The sequence below is a fragment of the Papaver somniferum genome, chromosome 7 (genome assembly GCF_003573695.1).
Source record: "Papaver somniferum cultivar HN1 chromosome 7, ASM357369v1, whole genome shotgun sequence".
Lineage (NCBI taxonomy): Eukaryota > Viridiplantae > Streptophyta > Magnoliopsida > Ranunculales > Papaveraceae > Papaver > Papaver somniferum.
This window is the reverse complement of record NC_039364.1, coordinates 113883307-113900965: the sequence shown is the minus strand read 5'-3', so window position 1 is coordinate 113900965 and position 17659 is coordinate 113883307. Positions and strand designations below refer to the sequence as shown.

The following is a 17659-nucleotide window of genomic DNA, read 5'->3' as shown; positions in this document are numbered from 1 at the left end:
ATTACCTTGGTATGCGAATATAGTGAACTATCTCTTTACTGGTCGAATGCCCAAACATTGGGGTAAACAAGATCGTTATAGGTTTTTAGCCGAGGTTAAGCACTTCTTTTGGGATGATCCTTATTTGTTTAAGTATTGTCCAGACCAGATTATTAGGAGATGTATACCTGAGAGTGACCAGTCCAGTATTATTTCCTTTTGTCGTGATCATGCTTGTGGGGGTCACTTTAGTGCTAAGAAGACTGCTGCTAAGATATAACAGTGTGGATTCTATTGGCCTTCGTTGTTTAAAGACTCCCACAGTTACTGTGTTACTTGTGAACGTTGCCAGAAATTAGGAACCATTTCCCGTAGGAACATGATGCCCTTGAACCCTAAGTGGATTGAGGCAGTTGCGTGTAAAACTAGGGGTGCACAAAATAGCCGTCCCGACCGTTGACCCGCCCAACCCGACCGAAAAATACCCGATCCAAACCGAAACCGAGTAGCTGGAGGCCCTAGACGGTATGGGAGTTTTAAAACCGTTCTCAATACGGTGATATGCGGTTGTATGGTCATGCCGACCGATCTCTCTGTAAACCAACCGATCATATTAGATCAATGATTAAGAAACCATGATACCCCACCTATAAACACTTAGCCTAACCTAAAATTGTAGCCCCTACATTCTACCCGATTCTTTTTCTTTGCTCTTTCTTCCCACTTTCGTTATTCTCTAGGGTTGCAGAAGTGGAGGCGACTCCATTTTCATCTCCTCTTTGACCTTGTTCCATTATTTTACTAACTACCACGCTTTTACTACATCACCACCATCATCCTCAATTGTTGATTTTGCTTGATAATCAAATGGATTCTTCAGCTTCAGGTAAGGGAGAAAAGCTTATTGATTTTTTTTTGAAGCAAAAGCTTATTGATTGATTTTCATCATGTACTGTTATTAATGATTAGTTGATTGATTATAATCGATTGAGGTACTGTTGTTAATTGGGTTTAGTTTGATTTCGATTTTTGATTGATTTTTTAATTAATTGATGTAATCTTACTAATGGGGTTTAGTTTGATTTGGATTTTTTTGATTGATTTTCATTAATTGTGTACTCTTATTAGTGGGGTTTAGTTTGATTTCGATTTATTTTGTATGATTTTGTGTTTTGATTAATTATTATCTCTTATGGGTGGATTTTTCTCTATCTACTTTGTTTAATTTCTTTTGAAGAAGGAGAACATCAATAAAAATATGATTTTGCTTTGTATGGAATTATTGAGTTAGTGTTGGTGGAGATCCATAGAGAAGAGAACTGATCATTTGATTTTTCACAAGCATGTGACTGTGAATATCTAAATGGCCTCATTTTTTACTTTGGGTGTGTGTTAATTTAGTTTGTCTTCCACTAGGGGCAATATTTCTTATGGATCATTTCTTGTTGTGGTGTCTGATTATGATTTTTTGCCAATTTAATGGGGAACTAACAGTGATGTCTTATGATTCCTTCAGTTATTACTTTGGATTCAGTTGTGACTATGGATGTGGATCAATCAACCCCAGCATCAACCCCTGCTACTGTGGTATGTATTTCTTATGTATCATTTATTTGTTCTTTTTTCTTAACTTTTTGGCAAGTGGAGGATTATTCGATTGTCCGCAATCTGTTTAGAGATTATTTGTATGTAGTGCTTCACGCCCTTGTATGTGAAACTGGACAAACTTGATAAGATTGTAAATTCTGATTCAATTTTGTTTGTCTTTGCGTTATTCATTTTTTAGATCAAATCTTTAATACTCTTGTATGTTCTATTTGATCTGAACCCCAATTTGTGGATACCTGTTGTATAGCAGACTTGCTGAAAGGTTAATTGATATGATAATATAAGCCACAAGTGGCTAGATAGAGTTATGTTTGATTTGTAACTTTTTGTTTTGATTTTTAATCTAATTAGAGGTTTACTTTTTCTTGTAGATGTCATAGGTCCCCTGACTGGAAAAGATTGATTAAGGGAGCTAATGACAGCTAATGGTGTTTGATGAATGGTATGTTTATGATGTTTATGTATCTTAGTTGAGTGATTGAGTTTGACTGACTGTATCCTTAATCATCTTCATATTTTGATGGATCTTATGTTATGTAATTGCTTGAAGTATAGACAACCATTCGACTGAATTCTTATGTATGTTTCCTCTTGTTGTTTGTTGCAGGTGCTACTTGGAAGAACCTCTGGAATAATCTATCCTATTGGAGTTGTCACTTGCACATTAGTTGAAGAATACTTGGACTTTGCATATTAATTGAAGAATAAAACCTTAGTGATATCATTTGTTTATTCTTTATTCATTCATTCTTTATTCTTACAGAAGTATCAAAACAGTTGAATCTAGTTTGCTTTTAGTCTTGCTTTCAATTTGCTTGAGATTATTATCAGTTTGGTTAAGAGATTGTTCAGTAGATTATTGAATTTATTATTATTATTAGCTAATTTCTTTTTAGTTTTTACTGTTGCAGAGAGAAAAATCTTCGTTTATATTATTGACATAGTGCTTAAACATGTCAGGGAAGACTGAAGAGGTATTCCAGTGTAAAAATGGACCTGGAAATGGTCGGCTCGGGCTGGGTTTTCGCTTTACCCGATCCAACTCGGCCTGATTTACATTAAATCGGTAAAACCGAGACCAAACTGTACAGAACCGAGTCTGGATCGGGGGGTTCACAACCGAACCGATCTAGAAATTCGCCATTAGTTGGGGCAGCTGGGAAAAAACCCGACCTGTATGGTTCTATGGTCGATAGGGATGGAAACCGATCCGAACCGACCGTTGTGAACCCCTATGTAAAACCAATGACCACAGGGTTGTGATTGAGTTCTTGAAAGATAATATACTTACACATTTTGGTACACCGCGAGCTATAATTAGTGATGGAGGGTCGCACTTTTGTAATGGACCTTTTAGGCTTTTGATGAAGAAATATGGTATTACACATAAGGTAGTTGCCCCTTATCATCCACAGACTAGTGGTCAGGTAGAGGTTTCCGATAGGGAGATAAAGCGTATATTAGAGAAAACAGTTAATCCTAATCGGAAAGACTAGTCCTCTACGCTTACTGATGCCTTATGGGCTTACCGTACTGCGTTTAAGACCCCCATTGGAATGTCACCTTATCGACATGTGTATGGCAAGGCATGTCACTTACCTGTTGAGTTACAACATAGAGCATATTGGGATGTTAAGCAGCTAAACTTTTCACTTGACAAGGCAGGAGCTCATAGAAAACTCCATCTCAATGAGTTGGAAGAGATTCGTAGAGATGCATACGATAGTGCTAAGGAGTATAAGAACAAAATGAAACTTGTTCATGATAGAAATATTTTAAGGAAGTCATTCTCTCCAGGTCAAAAAGTTCTTCTGTATGATACTCGCTTGCATCTTTTCCCTGGGAAGTTACGTTCTCGGTGGACGGGTCCTTTTATTGTTTGCATTGTCTTTCCTCATGGAGCTGTTGAGATCGAGACACCGGATGGTAGTAGTTCTTCGAAGGTTAACGGTCAGAGATTTAAACCCTTTTTAGAGCCCTTTCCTACAGGTTATGTTGAGGAGGTCCCTCTGGAGGACTCTGCTTACTCTTGATTGACCATCAAGGCGATTGTATGTTGTATATTAGTTTTTGATTTCTCTCTTCACCCAGGTACTATCTTTTCGACTTCTCTCTTTACTGATTCCTCATCTTACTTTACCTTTTGATATTGCGCTTTCATTAGAAACATTGAGGACAATGTTAGATTTAAGTTTGGGGGTGGGGAAGAAACTTTTTTGCAATAAATAAACTCCAGAGCCTAGAAATTTATGCTTATTAAGGTTGGCACTAACCAATCTAAGTGGATGGGAACATCTTGGTTGTAGGAGTTGAGGAACCAATTTGATTAGATGGTAACATCTATAGAGTCTATTCATAAAATCACAAAGCTCAGGTGTTAGAAAAAAAACATGGTACTTTCGCCATATTTCGTTGAATCCTTTTCACTTCTGTTTTTATTTTTTTCTCTTTTAAATATGTTTCTAAGTGATTTGGTGGGGCACACGATTCAAGTTGTTACCATTGCTAGGGTGAAATAGAGTGATTGAGATACCAAAAAAAAAAAATGAAAAAGATGAAAAAAACAGACCATCAGATCAACCGGAATAAACTTGTATATTCCAGTTGTGTTGACCTAGAGTTAGGATTATCACCCGCTGGTCCCCTTGTATATGCCAGCTGTGTTGATATTAGTCAGACCGGTATCTCAGTCCATTAGGATAGGTTCATCCTAGTAGTGGCCTTCAGACAGATATGGGAAACACCGTTCACCTTAGTCAACATCAAAACCATCTACGTATTTCTCTACTTCCATCTTCTTAATCTTTCCATGTGATTCGTTGACTCGGGTTATGATGTCCAGAGACTATCTGAGTAGAGCTATGTCACTTATATATGAATTTTAGTATGCTTGAGTGCAAACTCGTGTACAGTAATTGGAATTTCGCATCAGGGTACTTCCTCATGTAGTCAATGAGAGTATACCAACCAAGGAGATTCTTTAGTGCCTTCCAAGCTTCTGCGTAGATAGCTAGGGTCTGGAGTAAAGGTTTTATGGGTACACCTCTGGTAAGACCTCCCGAGATTATAACTCGGTCACTAGGACCACCTAGTGAGTTAGGAATTTTATTTTCTAGCTTAGATTTGCTCGAGGACTAGCAAATAATAAGTTTGGGGGTATTTGATAGACAAATTTTTGTGTCTAAGTTGTCCTCAATTTTCTGTATTGTTGGTACTCGATTTCGTACTTATTATGGTGTTTTGTGTGTTTGTAGGTATTTTTGGGAAATAAACGTTTTTGGAAGAATCAGCTCGAAAAACTGCTAAAGGCACCCCGGAGGACATTTGCTAAACGGGTCCCAGATTTTGCTAAAGAGCACCCATGGATATGTGCAACCCAAATTCATCCTCAGCACCCACGGCTATGTATATCCCAAATTCATCTTTAGCACCCATCTTCTTCTTTTGAATTTTGGTTTTGGTGTGAAAAATTGTTATTCGCCTGGCAGAATTAGGGTTTGCATTTTGGACGGGAATGAAAGAGACTCGATGGCTGTAATTGCACGAGATGACTTGACTGAGCCTAACAGGCTTGGTATGGGTCTTTGTATTGATTTAATTTGGCTAGAAGACCTGTGTTGAAGTAAAGCAGCAAAGGCACATGTTTTCTCGTGAAAACTGATGAGTGCCAAATATTGTATATATTTATCCCTTTTTGTTGGCATTTAACTCATCTTTTGATCATTAATTCTACATTTTATCCCATATTCTGTATTTTCATTGTTTTCAAGAATAAATATTTTTCTTACTTAATTTTGCATTTTTAGGTAATAAATAAAGTCTGGATGACTTGCGGAGCGGAAAAGAGCAGAAAAGTAGTGAAAAGCCGGGAGAAATCACGCAAGGAAGCCGCGAAGAATGGTGCGCACAACCTCATTTTCTACACACAAAAACGCCTCCGTTCTCAGCCATCAGATCAGTTCTCAGAAGCATCCGATGGTCGCTCCTTCATAGATCATCAAAATCTGAAGTCTCTGCCAAACACCACAGCGCTGAAATTCCAAGCCTTCAGATTAGATGGTAGTTGAATCCAACGGTCGCTCCCTTGCTGTTCATCAAATCTCGATACTTTCGCTTAACACTACAGCACCTAACCTCGATCTTCGCCGTTAACTTTGTTGTATTTCACAATCCAACGGTCGAAGTGATTCATCTCTCATACCACCGTTAGATCCACCTACCATCTTCACATCCGACGGATCTCCTCGCTGCTCATCAACTTCAGATGATCCCGATCAACACCTTAGCCATCAAACCCATCGACCCAAACAAACACCCACCTTCTTCTTCCCCAAAACTCATTTCCCCCAAATTTCTCTTCTTCCCCCGACATTTGCAGAGACACCATGTCCTGCCACCACCATCTCTTCCATCACCACCTCCACAACCAGCCGACCAAGACACCTATCGAACCCCCTAGTCTATCTCTCTCCCTCATAGCTTCTTCTCACATAGGTGCTAAGATTAAGAGAGGCAGGCTTAGGGTTTCGCTCCAAGATAGGGTTGCAGTGCAAAGAAGACGAAGAATAGGGGATTTCGAGCAGCGTAAAGCCAGTACAAAGCATGGGTTGGGTCGAAATTATCCAATTGGTATGTCAAATTTGATTTTCCCCAAAAATCAATTTAGGGTTATCAACATTAGGGTTTGTAGAAATTTTAGGGATTTGTAAAACTATAAAAGGGGATGTGTAGGAGATGTAAAAACTGTTCTTGGACTAGCCAAGTTTCCCCCTATTTGGGTTAGGTTTGATTTTAATTTTTGCTGCACTGTTAACCATTTGCATATTTTTTCACTGTGCTGTGTATGATGTTGTAGTGTGTAACTGTTTGATGTTTGTTAGTTTAATGCTCTAATTCACCACTATGTAATTGTTTGATGTTGTGTAATTGTCTGTTGTGTTGTTAGTTTAATGCTCCTGTTCATTTGTAATTGTTCCTGTTAAAGTGCAATGTCTTGTTAATGTCTTGTTAGTGCCATTCCTAGCTCACTGTTATGCTGCTTGTCATGTTCTAAATCACCTTGCTAGGGACTTGATGAATCACTAATGTCTTATTGTGTAGTACATTTACCACATTGCTCTAGAAAGCTAAACAAGTTTAGGTAAAATTTGAACTTAGCTCATCATCACCTCACTTTCACAATGTATGTCATGTATACTTTGTAGTTAGGATCATGAGCTGCTGATAAGCTGCAACTTAAGCTGAATTCATAATCTCTTGACTAGTTGTGCTGTAGAAAGACAATTAGTGCTTTGGAAATAGTACCATAGTTGTGTTTAACTTCCTATAGGAGAATATACAGTAAAAGTTAGAGTGAATTCAACCCCTAGTTCCTATCCATAAATCCATCTTTAACTGTTAGTCTTGTTTTTTTGTCACTCATTTGCTTTACCTGCACTGCTGCATTACTACTTGTATTTCTGTTTTTGCATTCTCTTTACTACTTGCTTCCCCTGCTGCCAAGCTGCAGCTTCTACTGCATTTCTTCTACTGCAGCCACTTCTGTTGCTTTCTCTGTTGTGCCTTTTTCTTCTACTGCAGCTGCTTCTACTGCATCTCTGCTTCCCCTGCTGCCACTGCCTTTCTTGGACTGCTGCTGCCACTGCCTTTCTTGCATTGCTGCTGCCACTCCTTGCCTTGTGCTGCTGTTGCAGTACTGACTTCTCTTCTGTGGCTGTTGCATAGCTGCTGCTTGCTTTGCTCCAAGGCTCACTTCATTCCTGAGCCCAAGTCCACTTCTGTGAAACCAAAGGTTAAAGGCCTAACCAACTCAAGCCCAAAGTTCACTTCCAAAAGCCCAGAACACAATCTGAGCCCAACTGTAAGATCAATACTAAGGCCCATTCCATTAAAGCTCAAAGCCCAGTTTGGGTTAAGGTTGAAGGCCAAATCCAAATCAACTGTGGGCTTAACCCAAAGCTCAATCAAAGGCTCAAAGCCCATTTGCACTTCAAAGATAACTGAGCCCAGGCTCAGTTCATTTTATGTTTAACAAACCCACTAAGCCCAATCCATTCAAAGGGCATTCAAACCCAATAGTACATTAAGCCCAACACTTCCAAAGGGCTTCTAAGCCCAAAGCAAATCTAGGAACCCAATTAGCTAAAACACTTCCGAAACACACCCGATCTCTGTGGATCGACCCGTACTTGCACGAGCTACAACTGACGACCGTGCACTTGCGGTATTACTGTAGGCCCCCGTTCCATCGCATCATTTCTATACACTTTCCTTAGTTCTGTTTTACTTGAGGACAAGTAAAATTCAGGTTTGGGGGTATTTGATGAGTGCCAAATATTGTATATATTTATCCCTTTTTGTTGGCATTTAACTCATCTTTTGCGCATTAATTCTACATTTTATCCCATATTCTGTATTTTCATTGTTTTCAAGAATAAATATTTTTATTAATTAATTTTGCATTTTTAGGTAATAAATAAAGTTCGGATGAGTCGCGGAGCGAAAAGAGCAGAAAAGTAGTGAAAAGCCGGGAGAAATTACGCAAGGAAGCCGCGAAGAATGGTGCGCACAACCTCATTTTCTACACACAAAAGCGCCTCCGTTCTCAGCCATCAGATCAGTTCTCAGAAGCATCCGACGGTCGCTTCTTCATAGAGCATCAAAATCGGAAGTCTCTGCCAAGCACCACAGCGCTGAAATTCCAAGCCTTCAGATTAGATGGTAGTTGAATCCAACGGTCGCTCCCTTGCTGTTCATCAAATCTCGATACTTTCGCTTAACACTACAGCACCTAACCTCGATCTTCGCCGTTAACTTTGTTGTATTTCACAATCCAACGGTCGAAGTGATTCATCTCTCATACCACCGTTAGATCCACCTACCATCTTCACATCCGACGGATCTCCTCGCTGCGCATCAACTTCAGATGATCCCGATCAACACCTTAGCCATCAAACCCATCGACCCAAACAAACACCCACCTTCTTCTTCCCCAAAACTCATTTCCCCCAAATTTCTCTTCTTCCCCCGACATTTGCAGAGACACCATGTCCTGCCACCACCATCTCTTCCATCACCACCTCCACAACCAGCCGACCAAGACACCTATCGAACCCCCTAGTCTATCTCTCTCCCTCATAGCTTCTTCTCACATAGGTGCTAAGATTAAGAGAGGCAGGCTTAGGGTTTCGCTCCAAGATAGGGTTGCAGTGCAAAGAAGACGAAGAATAGGGGATTTCGAGCAGCGTAAAGCCAGTACAAAGCATGGGTTGGGTCGAAATTATCCAATTGGTATGTCAAATTTGATTTTCCCCAAAAATCAATTTAGGGTTATCAACATTAGGGTTTGTAGAAATTTTAGGGATTTGTAAAACTATAAAAGGGGATGTGTAGGAGATGTAAAAACTGTTCTTGGACTAGCCAAGTTTCCCCCTAATTGGGTTATGTTTGATTTTAATTTCATTGTCAATTTTCATCATTTGCATATTTTTCTTCTTGTTCACTGTGTTGTGTTTGATGTTGTGTAATTGTTGATGTGTTGTTAGTTTAATGCTCCTGTTCATTTGTAATTGTTCCTGTTTAGTTCTAGGTGTTAGCATGTTCTAATTCACCACTAGGGTGAAGATGAAACCTTAATGCCACTGTGTAGGAGACTACAATTTTGGCCTCTCATCACTTTGCTCTCACATTGTATGTCAGGCATACATTGTAGTTAGGATACCCCTGTGATTGAAAGTGCAGCAGCCCACGTTAATTGATTATGGTCCAAACCTCAGACTAGTTATGCTCTAATCAGATAGCTAGTACCTTGGGAGGATAATTTGGTTGCAATTGGAATATCCGACTTAGTCTAGGTTAAGAGGTGGAATCAATGCCCTAGTTTGCCATCAACCTTCATTCTCATCCACAATTCCATCTTCTACTGTTTAACTTTGCTTTCTTGTTTTCTTTCATTTGTTTTACTTTCACTTCTCATTTGCTTTACCTGCACTGCTGCATTACTACTTGCATTTCTGTTTTGCATTTTCACTGCTTACTTGCTTTCCCTGCTGCATTTCTTCTATTGCTGCAACTGCTGCTGCAGCACTTGTGCTGCTGCACTGTTTTTCCCTCTTCTTGGCCTTGTGCTGTTTTGCCACTTCTTTGCCTGTTGCTCTGCCAAGGTGCTGCTGCTGCCCCTTCTTCTCCTGCAGCCAAGCCAATTCTTCTGTTGCTGCTGCCTTTCTGCAGCTGCTGCTGCCAAACTGCTGCAGCTCTTGCTCCTGCTGCTGCTGCTCCAAAGCCCATAGTCCACAGTTCCTGCAGCCCAAAGCTCACTTCAAAAGTTGAGCCCAATCCAATTCAGGCTTAACCAAAGGCCCTGATTCTCAACTGTAAGACCAAAACCAAGGTCTAGTTCACTAAGGCCCAGTTAAGGCAAAAGCCTAGTTCACTACTAAGCCCAACTTGCAAGTGAACTGTTAAGCCCAACTCCTAGTTGAACTGTTGAGCCCAAAGCTCAGACCAGTTTCTAGAACCACAACCCATTTGCACTTTAAAGATAACTGAGCCCAAGCTCAGTTCATTTTATGTTTAACAAACCAACTAAGCCCAATCCATTCAAAGGGTATTTAAACCCAGTAGTACATTAAGCCCAACACTTCCAAAGGGCTTCTAAGCCCAAAGCAAATCTAGGAACCCAATTTAGCTAAAACACTTCCGAAACACACCCGATCTCTGTGGATCGACCCGTACTTGCACGAGCTACAACTGACGACCGTGCACTTGCGGTATTACTGTAGGCCCGCGTTTCATTACGCTCAATTTTATACACATCTCCGGGCCCACCAAGTTTTTGGCGCCGCTGCCGGGGATTGGTGCTGTGTTTTATCTGTGTTTTTCTTTAGCTATTTTGTATTTCATTTCATAGCATTTGCATCTGCATCTGCTTCATTTCATTTGCGGTTGGACCTGCTGATTCTGAACCTGTTTTTCCTCTGCTGGGACGCCACCAAGGAAAAGAACCAAAACCCAACTGGGTTTTTTGCAACAATATCAGAGCAGCTGGGCTGTGCTAAAAAGGTAAGCCTAAACCCATTCAATTGAGAGAACCCAACCTGTGGGCTTCCAAATTTTTAATTGTGGGCTTGTAATAATTAACCCAATTTTTTGGGTTTTTTTTATTTTTCTATTTTGGGTTTGTAATAATTTATTTGTGGGCTTGTTTGTTTAATTTGTGGGCTTGTATTTATTTTGTGTGGGCTTGTTTAAATTCTTTCATTGGACTTGTATTTTAGACTCTGGGTTTAAACCCAGCTGAGCTTATAACTGATTGTGGACTTGTAAGTGAAGCTCGAAACCAAAGTTTTAAAAACAAACGTCGGGCCTTAACCAACTGGGCCAAATTAAACTTTCAAAATTAAAACTTGAATTTTCGTAGGCCGCAGCTTCCATTTCATTAGAGGCTTGCACAGTGGGCTTGCTCCCATTCAAAAACCAAATTTTATTTTCTTAAAAAAAAAAAAAAAAAAAAAAAAAAAAAAAAAATCTTTTGCTCCCAATTTTAAACCAAATTTCTTTTATATCCCACCAAAACCAAATTTTTCCCAAAAATCCAAACCCATCAAAAACCAAATTTTTTTAAAACCCATTAAAACCAAATAGTGGGCTTTGTGTCATTTCAAAATGGGCCAACCTCGTGCTCTCCATGAATACATGTATCCATCAATACAAATTCCATTATCATGTATTGTCTTACCTCAAACCAATAACCCTTTTAAAATAAATGCAAGCATGATACAAATACTTCCTATATTTCGAGGGTTCGATTCTGAGAACCCCTATACTCATGTGAGGGAGTTTGAACAAATTTGTCGGACTATGCAACCTGATCATTTGTCCGAAGACTCTCTGAAATTGCGTTTGTTTACATTTTCTTTAAAGGAAAGGGCCAAAACATGGTTTTACGGTTTGAGACCACAATCAATCACCACTTGGGAACAACTCACTAATCAATTTTTCCAAAAATTTTTTCCACACCATAGGACCATCGCTATTCGTCAAAGTATCAATTGTTTTGTCCAATTGGATGAGGAAACTGTTTTTCACTATTTTGAACGTTTTAATGATTTGTTGAATGAATGTCCGCACCATGGAATTGAGAAGTGGAGACTTGTCGTCATCCTCTATGAGGGACTAGACTTTAAATCTCGAACCATGGTTGAGTCTATGTGTAATGGTGAGTTTATTGATAAATCTGTGGATGATGCATGGAATTTTTTAGCCGAGATTGCAGAGAAAACCCATCAATGGGAATCCGTTGGGGAAACAGGAACAACACCACATGATATGAGTCACCCCCATGAATTAGAGTTTTATTCTTGTAATAGCTCCGACCTTAGGATTGAAAATTATCCTAGATTGCAAAATCCCTATCATGATGATGATGATGATTATGATGTTATGTTAGAAGAACATGTCTATACTGAAAATGTTATGGAACCTTTGGGTTCAAATACATTAGGCTTCTCTGCCCCGACCTTAATGCATGATATTTCTTCTAGTATTCCATGTGATGTTTCCCCTGATGTGCCGATACACGAGAATAAATCTGTTGATGATGTTGATAATTCTGATTGTGATCTTGCCAATGTGATTGATGATTGTGAGCATGATGTGACATGTGTAGATGAGTTAGAAGATTTTGATTTGATTGATGATAATATGCCTATTCTTCTACCTAAGTCACAATTTGGTGGCCTTCCACCCAACCTAGATTTGGTTTGTACCCATATTGTAAAACCAATTTTTCTGAAAATTCCTAATCTAGGATTGGAACTGTGTGCTTCCCAAGTCCTCTTGGACTATTTTGCTTCAAAATATAACACTTTTAAAGAGCCACAGTTGGAAATTGCATGTTTGCCCATCCCGAAAACAGTCCATTATGAGTTAGACCTTTTGAATCCTGAACCCCTAAAATTAATAGATTTTGTGCTTAAAAGTAAACCTGTTGAAAAATTTTGGTTTAGGGGTAATTCATTCGGTTTTTCACTTTCACTCCCATTTAAGTCCAATTTTAGTGTTTTGAAACTTTCTTTGTCTCTACACTTTTTCTTTTGGGTTGATCCTCAACTCTTTAGATTGTTAGTGTATGGTGAATTTTTTGTATATAATCCAGTAGATAAATTTTAAAAACCATTTTGTTCATTTTGTATATATTTTTCTAATCCAATATGATCTCGGCTGAAATATGTTGGATTTTTGCCTTGAATAAACGGAGTTTTAATTCTGCTTTCGCCGAAATCGGGTATTCTCTCTCCTTTTACTCTACTCAGCATGTCCCTTTCCATATGTTGCAGTTTAATTCTTTTCATATTTTGAAACATTGAGGACAATGTTTAGTTTAGGTTTGGGGGTATAGAGTAGATACCACGATAATTTGCCATAATTGAAAACGAACTCCTTCTTCTTTTTGAAAAAATTGAAAAATTCCAAAAAAAATTAAAAAATCAAAATTCAAAAAAAAATTTAAAAATTGAAAAAAATCATAAAAATGGAGCTCATCTACCTTGAAATGTTGACTCTTGTGCAAATATGTATTTTTATTAGGAGTCTTAGTCTAGATATTTAGGCACCCTGATTCTAGCACAATTCACATAGTGATAAGAAATTTGCACGCGCACGATCTACCAATACATGTATGGCCTCGATCTTCAAGGTGTTTGATAGGAAGTTACGATTGCCAATCACTTTAGAATACTGAACGAAACTTGACTAGCTTGTTCTTTGGTTGGTGGGGATAGAAGGTGGAGGTTACATTAAGAAAGACAACCATCGAATTTAACTGGGTGCATCAAAAAGGGCTACCTCTTGCAAAGTGTCATGTAATCTTTTGTTTCCTTTTGTATATGTATCAAAAGTGTTTCCTTATTCAAAAAAAAAAAAAAAAAAAAAAAAAAAAAAAAAAAAAAAAAAAAAAAAAAAAAAAAAAAAAAAAAAAAAAAAAAAAAAAAAAAAAAAAAAAAAAAAAAAAAAAAAAAAAAAAAAAAAAAAAAAAAAAATCAGAAAAATACCAAAAAAATCAAGTATTTATCAATTCCATCATCTCTTGTTCCAAAAATAAAAGAGATTTGTCAATGTAAATAAGAGTCATGTAAAGAGTCATTTTATTGTTTCTTTGTAATAAGCAAGGAGGGTGTATGCCATTGATGTACAACGCGAGTAATTGTGAAATACCTCCAACTCATTCACAATTCTCGTAAAGTCCGGACAGCTAGCTAGATTTCGACCTCAGTTCTTAGCCTGAGAAACTATCTCTTGGTGATTAGTAGTCATGACTTCAGATCTTTCTTTACACATGTGTAGATACACTTTACACTCTTATCACATGTCCTTATTTGTTATCAGTGTTAGGATTGTGCCTTGATAGCTAGATTGACATCTCCATTTTGCTGTGAGCTTTAAACTGTTTTGCACATGTCACATTTGACGGAATATGAGCTTATATTTTGTCCTTAGGTTTTGTAGGCACACCTCTGGTAAACCTTCACGAGACTTCAACTCGTCCACTAGGGACACTTAGTGGTTTAAAAGGCTTAGTGCATACGCTAAATGCATTCGAGAGACCAGCGACAGTGGTATAGGTAGGATTTCCTTTGTTTTGTTTTACTTGAGGACAAGTAAAATTCAGGTTTGGGGGTATTTGATGAGTGCCAAATATTGTATATATTTATCCCTTTTTGTTGGCATTTAACTCATCTTTTGATCATTAATTCTACATTTTATCCCATATTCTGTATTTTCATTGTTTTCAAGAATAAATATTTTTCTTACTTAATTTTGCATTTTTAGGTAATAAATAAAGTCTGGATGACTTGCGGAGCGGAAAAGAGCAGAAAAGTAGTGAAAAGCCGGGAGAAATCACGCAAGGAAGCCGCGAAGAATGGTGCGCACAACCTCATTTTCTACACACAACAACGCCTCCGTTCTCAGCCATCAGATCAGTTCTCAGAAGCATCCGATGGTCGCTCCTTCATAGAGCATCAAAATCTGAAGTCTCTGCCAAGCACCACAGCGCTGAAATTCCAAGCCTTCAGATTAGATGGTAGTTGAATCCAACGGTCGCTCCCTTGCTGTGCATCGAAGATTGATATCTCCGCCTTACACTACAGTACCTAACTCCATCAAGTACCGTTCGTTTCGTTGTATCCATTCATCCGACGGTCGCTCCTCGCTTGCCTCCGCATCACCGTCCGATTCACCTACCAGCTTCGCATCCAGTGACTCAGCATCGCAGAACATCAAACTCGATACGCCCGCCTAACACCCAAATACCTAATACCCTCCTTCCCAAAACAGTCGACCTCTCCTCCCTCACTTCTCCACAGCAGAGAACCACCATCACCTTCCCCTGCAACCGTACCACCACCTTCTTCACCTTCACTGCCACCACCACACCTCCACCATCATCACCCTATCACCCAACAACCAAAACCCATCTCCCCCCTAGCCCTCTAGTTCCCTATTTTCTCATTTTTTCACGCTTCTCTGCCTGAAACCCTAGGCGTGAAAAAATTGATAAATTAGGTAACCTAGAGTTGCAATTAGAGCATGGGAATGGAGTAGGAGCAATTACAAAGCATGGGTCGAGTTCAATTTGATGTTGCTACATCAAATTAGGTGAGTAATCACCAACCCTAGCCTACTGTTATTTTGGGAAAATTGGGTAGAACCATAATTGTCTGTGGGTATAAATATGTATTGTGGGATTGTTGTAAAAACTATGTTTGGATTAGCCTGCATCCAGAACTTTCAAGTTCTGTTAAATGTTAAATTTGCAAGCTCAGTTAAATTTCAGTTTTGGTTCAAAAAAAAAAAAAAAAAATTCTTTTGCTCCCAATTTTAAACCAAATTTCTTTTATATCCCACCAAAACCAAATTTTTCCCAAAAATCCAAACCCATCAAAAACCAAATTTTTTTAAAACCCATTAAAACCAAATAGTGGGCTTTGTGTCATTTCAAAATGGGCCAACCTCGTGCTCTCCATGAATACATGTATCCATCAATACAAATTCCATTATCATGTATTGTCTTACCTCAAACCAATAACCCTTTTAAAATAAATGCAAGCATGATACAAATACTTCATATATTTCGAGGGTTCGATTCTGAGAACCCCTATACTCATGTGAGGGAGTTTGAACAAATTTGTCGGACTATGCAACCTGATCATTTGTCCGAAGACTCTCTGAAATTGCGTTTGTTTACATTTTCTTTAAAGGAAAGGGCCAAAACATGGTTTTACGGTTTGAGACCACAATCAATCACCACTTGGGAACAACTCACTAATCAATTTTTCCAAAAAATTTTTCCACATCATAGGACCATCGCTATTCGTCAAAGTATCAATTGTTTTGTCCAATTGGATGAGGAAACTGTTTTTCACTATTTTGAACGTTTTAATGATTTGTTGAGTGAATGTCCGCACCATGGAATTGAGAAGTGGAGACTTGTCGTCATCCTCTATGAGGGACTAGACTTTAAATCTCGAACCATGGTTGAGTCTATGTGTAATGGTGAGTTTATTGATAAATCTGTGGATGATGCATGGAATTTTTTAGCCGAGATTGCAGAGAAAACCCATCAATGGGAATCCGTTAGGGAAACAGGAACAACACCACACGATATGAGTCACCCCCATGAATTAGAGTTTTATTCTTGTAATAACTCCGACCTTAGGATTGAAAATTATCCTAGATTGCAAAATTCCTATCATGATGATGATGATGATTATGATGTTATGTTAGAAGAACATGTCTATACTGAAAATGTTATGGAACCTTTGGGTTCAAATACATTAGGCTTCTCTGCCCCGACCTTAATGCATGATATTTCTTCTAATATTCCATGTGATGTTTCCCCTGATGTGCCGATACACGAGAATAAATCTGTTGATGATGTTGATAATTCTGATTGTGATCTTGCCAATTTGATTGATGATTGTGAGCATGATGTGACATGTGTAGATGAGTTAGAAGATTTTGATTTGATTGATAATGATATGCCTATTCTTCTACCTAAGTCACAATCTGATGGCCTTCCACCCAACCTAGATTTGGTTTGTACCAATATTATAAAACCAATTTCTCTGAGAATGCCCAACCTAGGTTTGGAACTGTGTGCTTCCCAAGTCCTCTTGGACTATTTTGCTTCCAAATATAATACATTTGAGGAACCACAGTTGGAAATAGCATGTTTGCCCGTCCCTAGCACAGTTCATTTTGAGCTAGACCTTTTGCATGATGAACCCCCGAAACTGCGCGATTTTGTTTTCAAAACTATATCTTCTGTAAAATCCAGGTTTGGGGGTACCTCATTTTGTTTCACAGTTTCACTTGCGTTTCTTTCCTGTTATATATGTGTGAAGCTGTTGAAATGTCTACACTTCGTCTTTTGGGTTGATCCTCAACTCTTTAGATTGTTAGTGTATGGTGAATTTTTTTGTATATAATCTAGTAGATAAAATTTTAAAAACCCTTTTGTTCCTTTTGTATATATTTTGCTAATCCAATATGATCTCGGCTGAGATATGTCGGATTTTTGCCTTGAATAACGGAGTTTTAATTCTGCTTTCGCCGAAATCGGGTATTCTCTCTCCTTTTACTCTACTCAGCATGTCCCTTTCCATATGTTGCATTTTAATTCTTTTCATATTTTGAAACATTGAGGACAATGTTTAGTTTAGGTTTGGGGGTATAGAGTAGATACCACGATAATATGCCATAAATATGCCATAATTGAAAACAAAACTCCTTCTTTTTGAAAAAATTAAAAAATTCCAAAAAAATTTGAAAAATCAAAATTCAAAAAAAAACAAAAAAATTAAAAAAAAATGAAAAATCATAAAAATGGAGCTCATTTACCTTGAAATGTTGACTCTTGTGCAAATATGTATTTTTATTAGGAGTCTTAGTCTAGATATTTAGGCACCCTGATTCTAGCACAATTCACATAGTGATAAGAAATTTGCACGCGCACGATTTACCAATACATGTATGGCCTCGATCTTCAAGGTGTTTGATAGGAAGTTACGAT

The 17659-nt window shown here is 38.3% G+C and overlaps 1 long non-coding RNA gene across 1 annotated transcript; it reads left to right on the top strand.

Annotated features, from left to right (window-relative positions):
• The first annotated feature begins 678 nt into the window (after positions 1-678).
• LOC113292912 lies at positions 679-2489 on the top strand. Its single transcript, XR_003331945.1, has 4 exons — positions 679-865; positions 1496-1566; positions 1959-2029; positions 2195-2489. It is a non-coding gene; the product is annotated as an uncharacterized LOC113292912 (long non-coding RNA).
• Positions 2490-17659: the final 15170 nt, after the last annotated feature.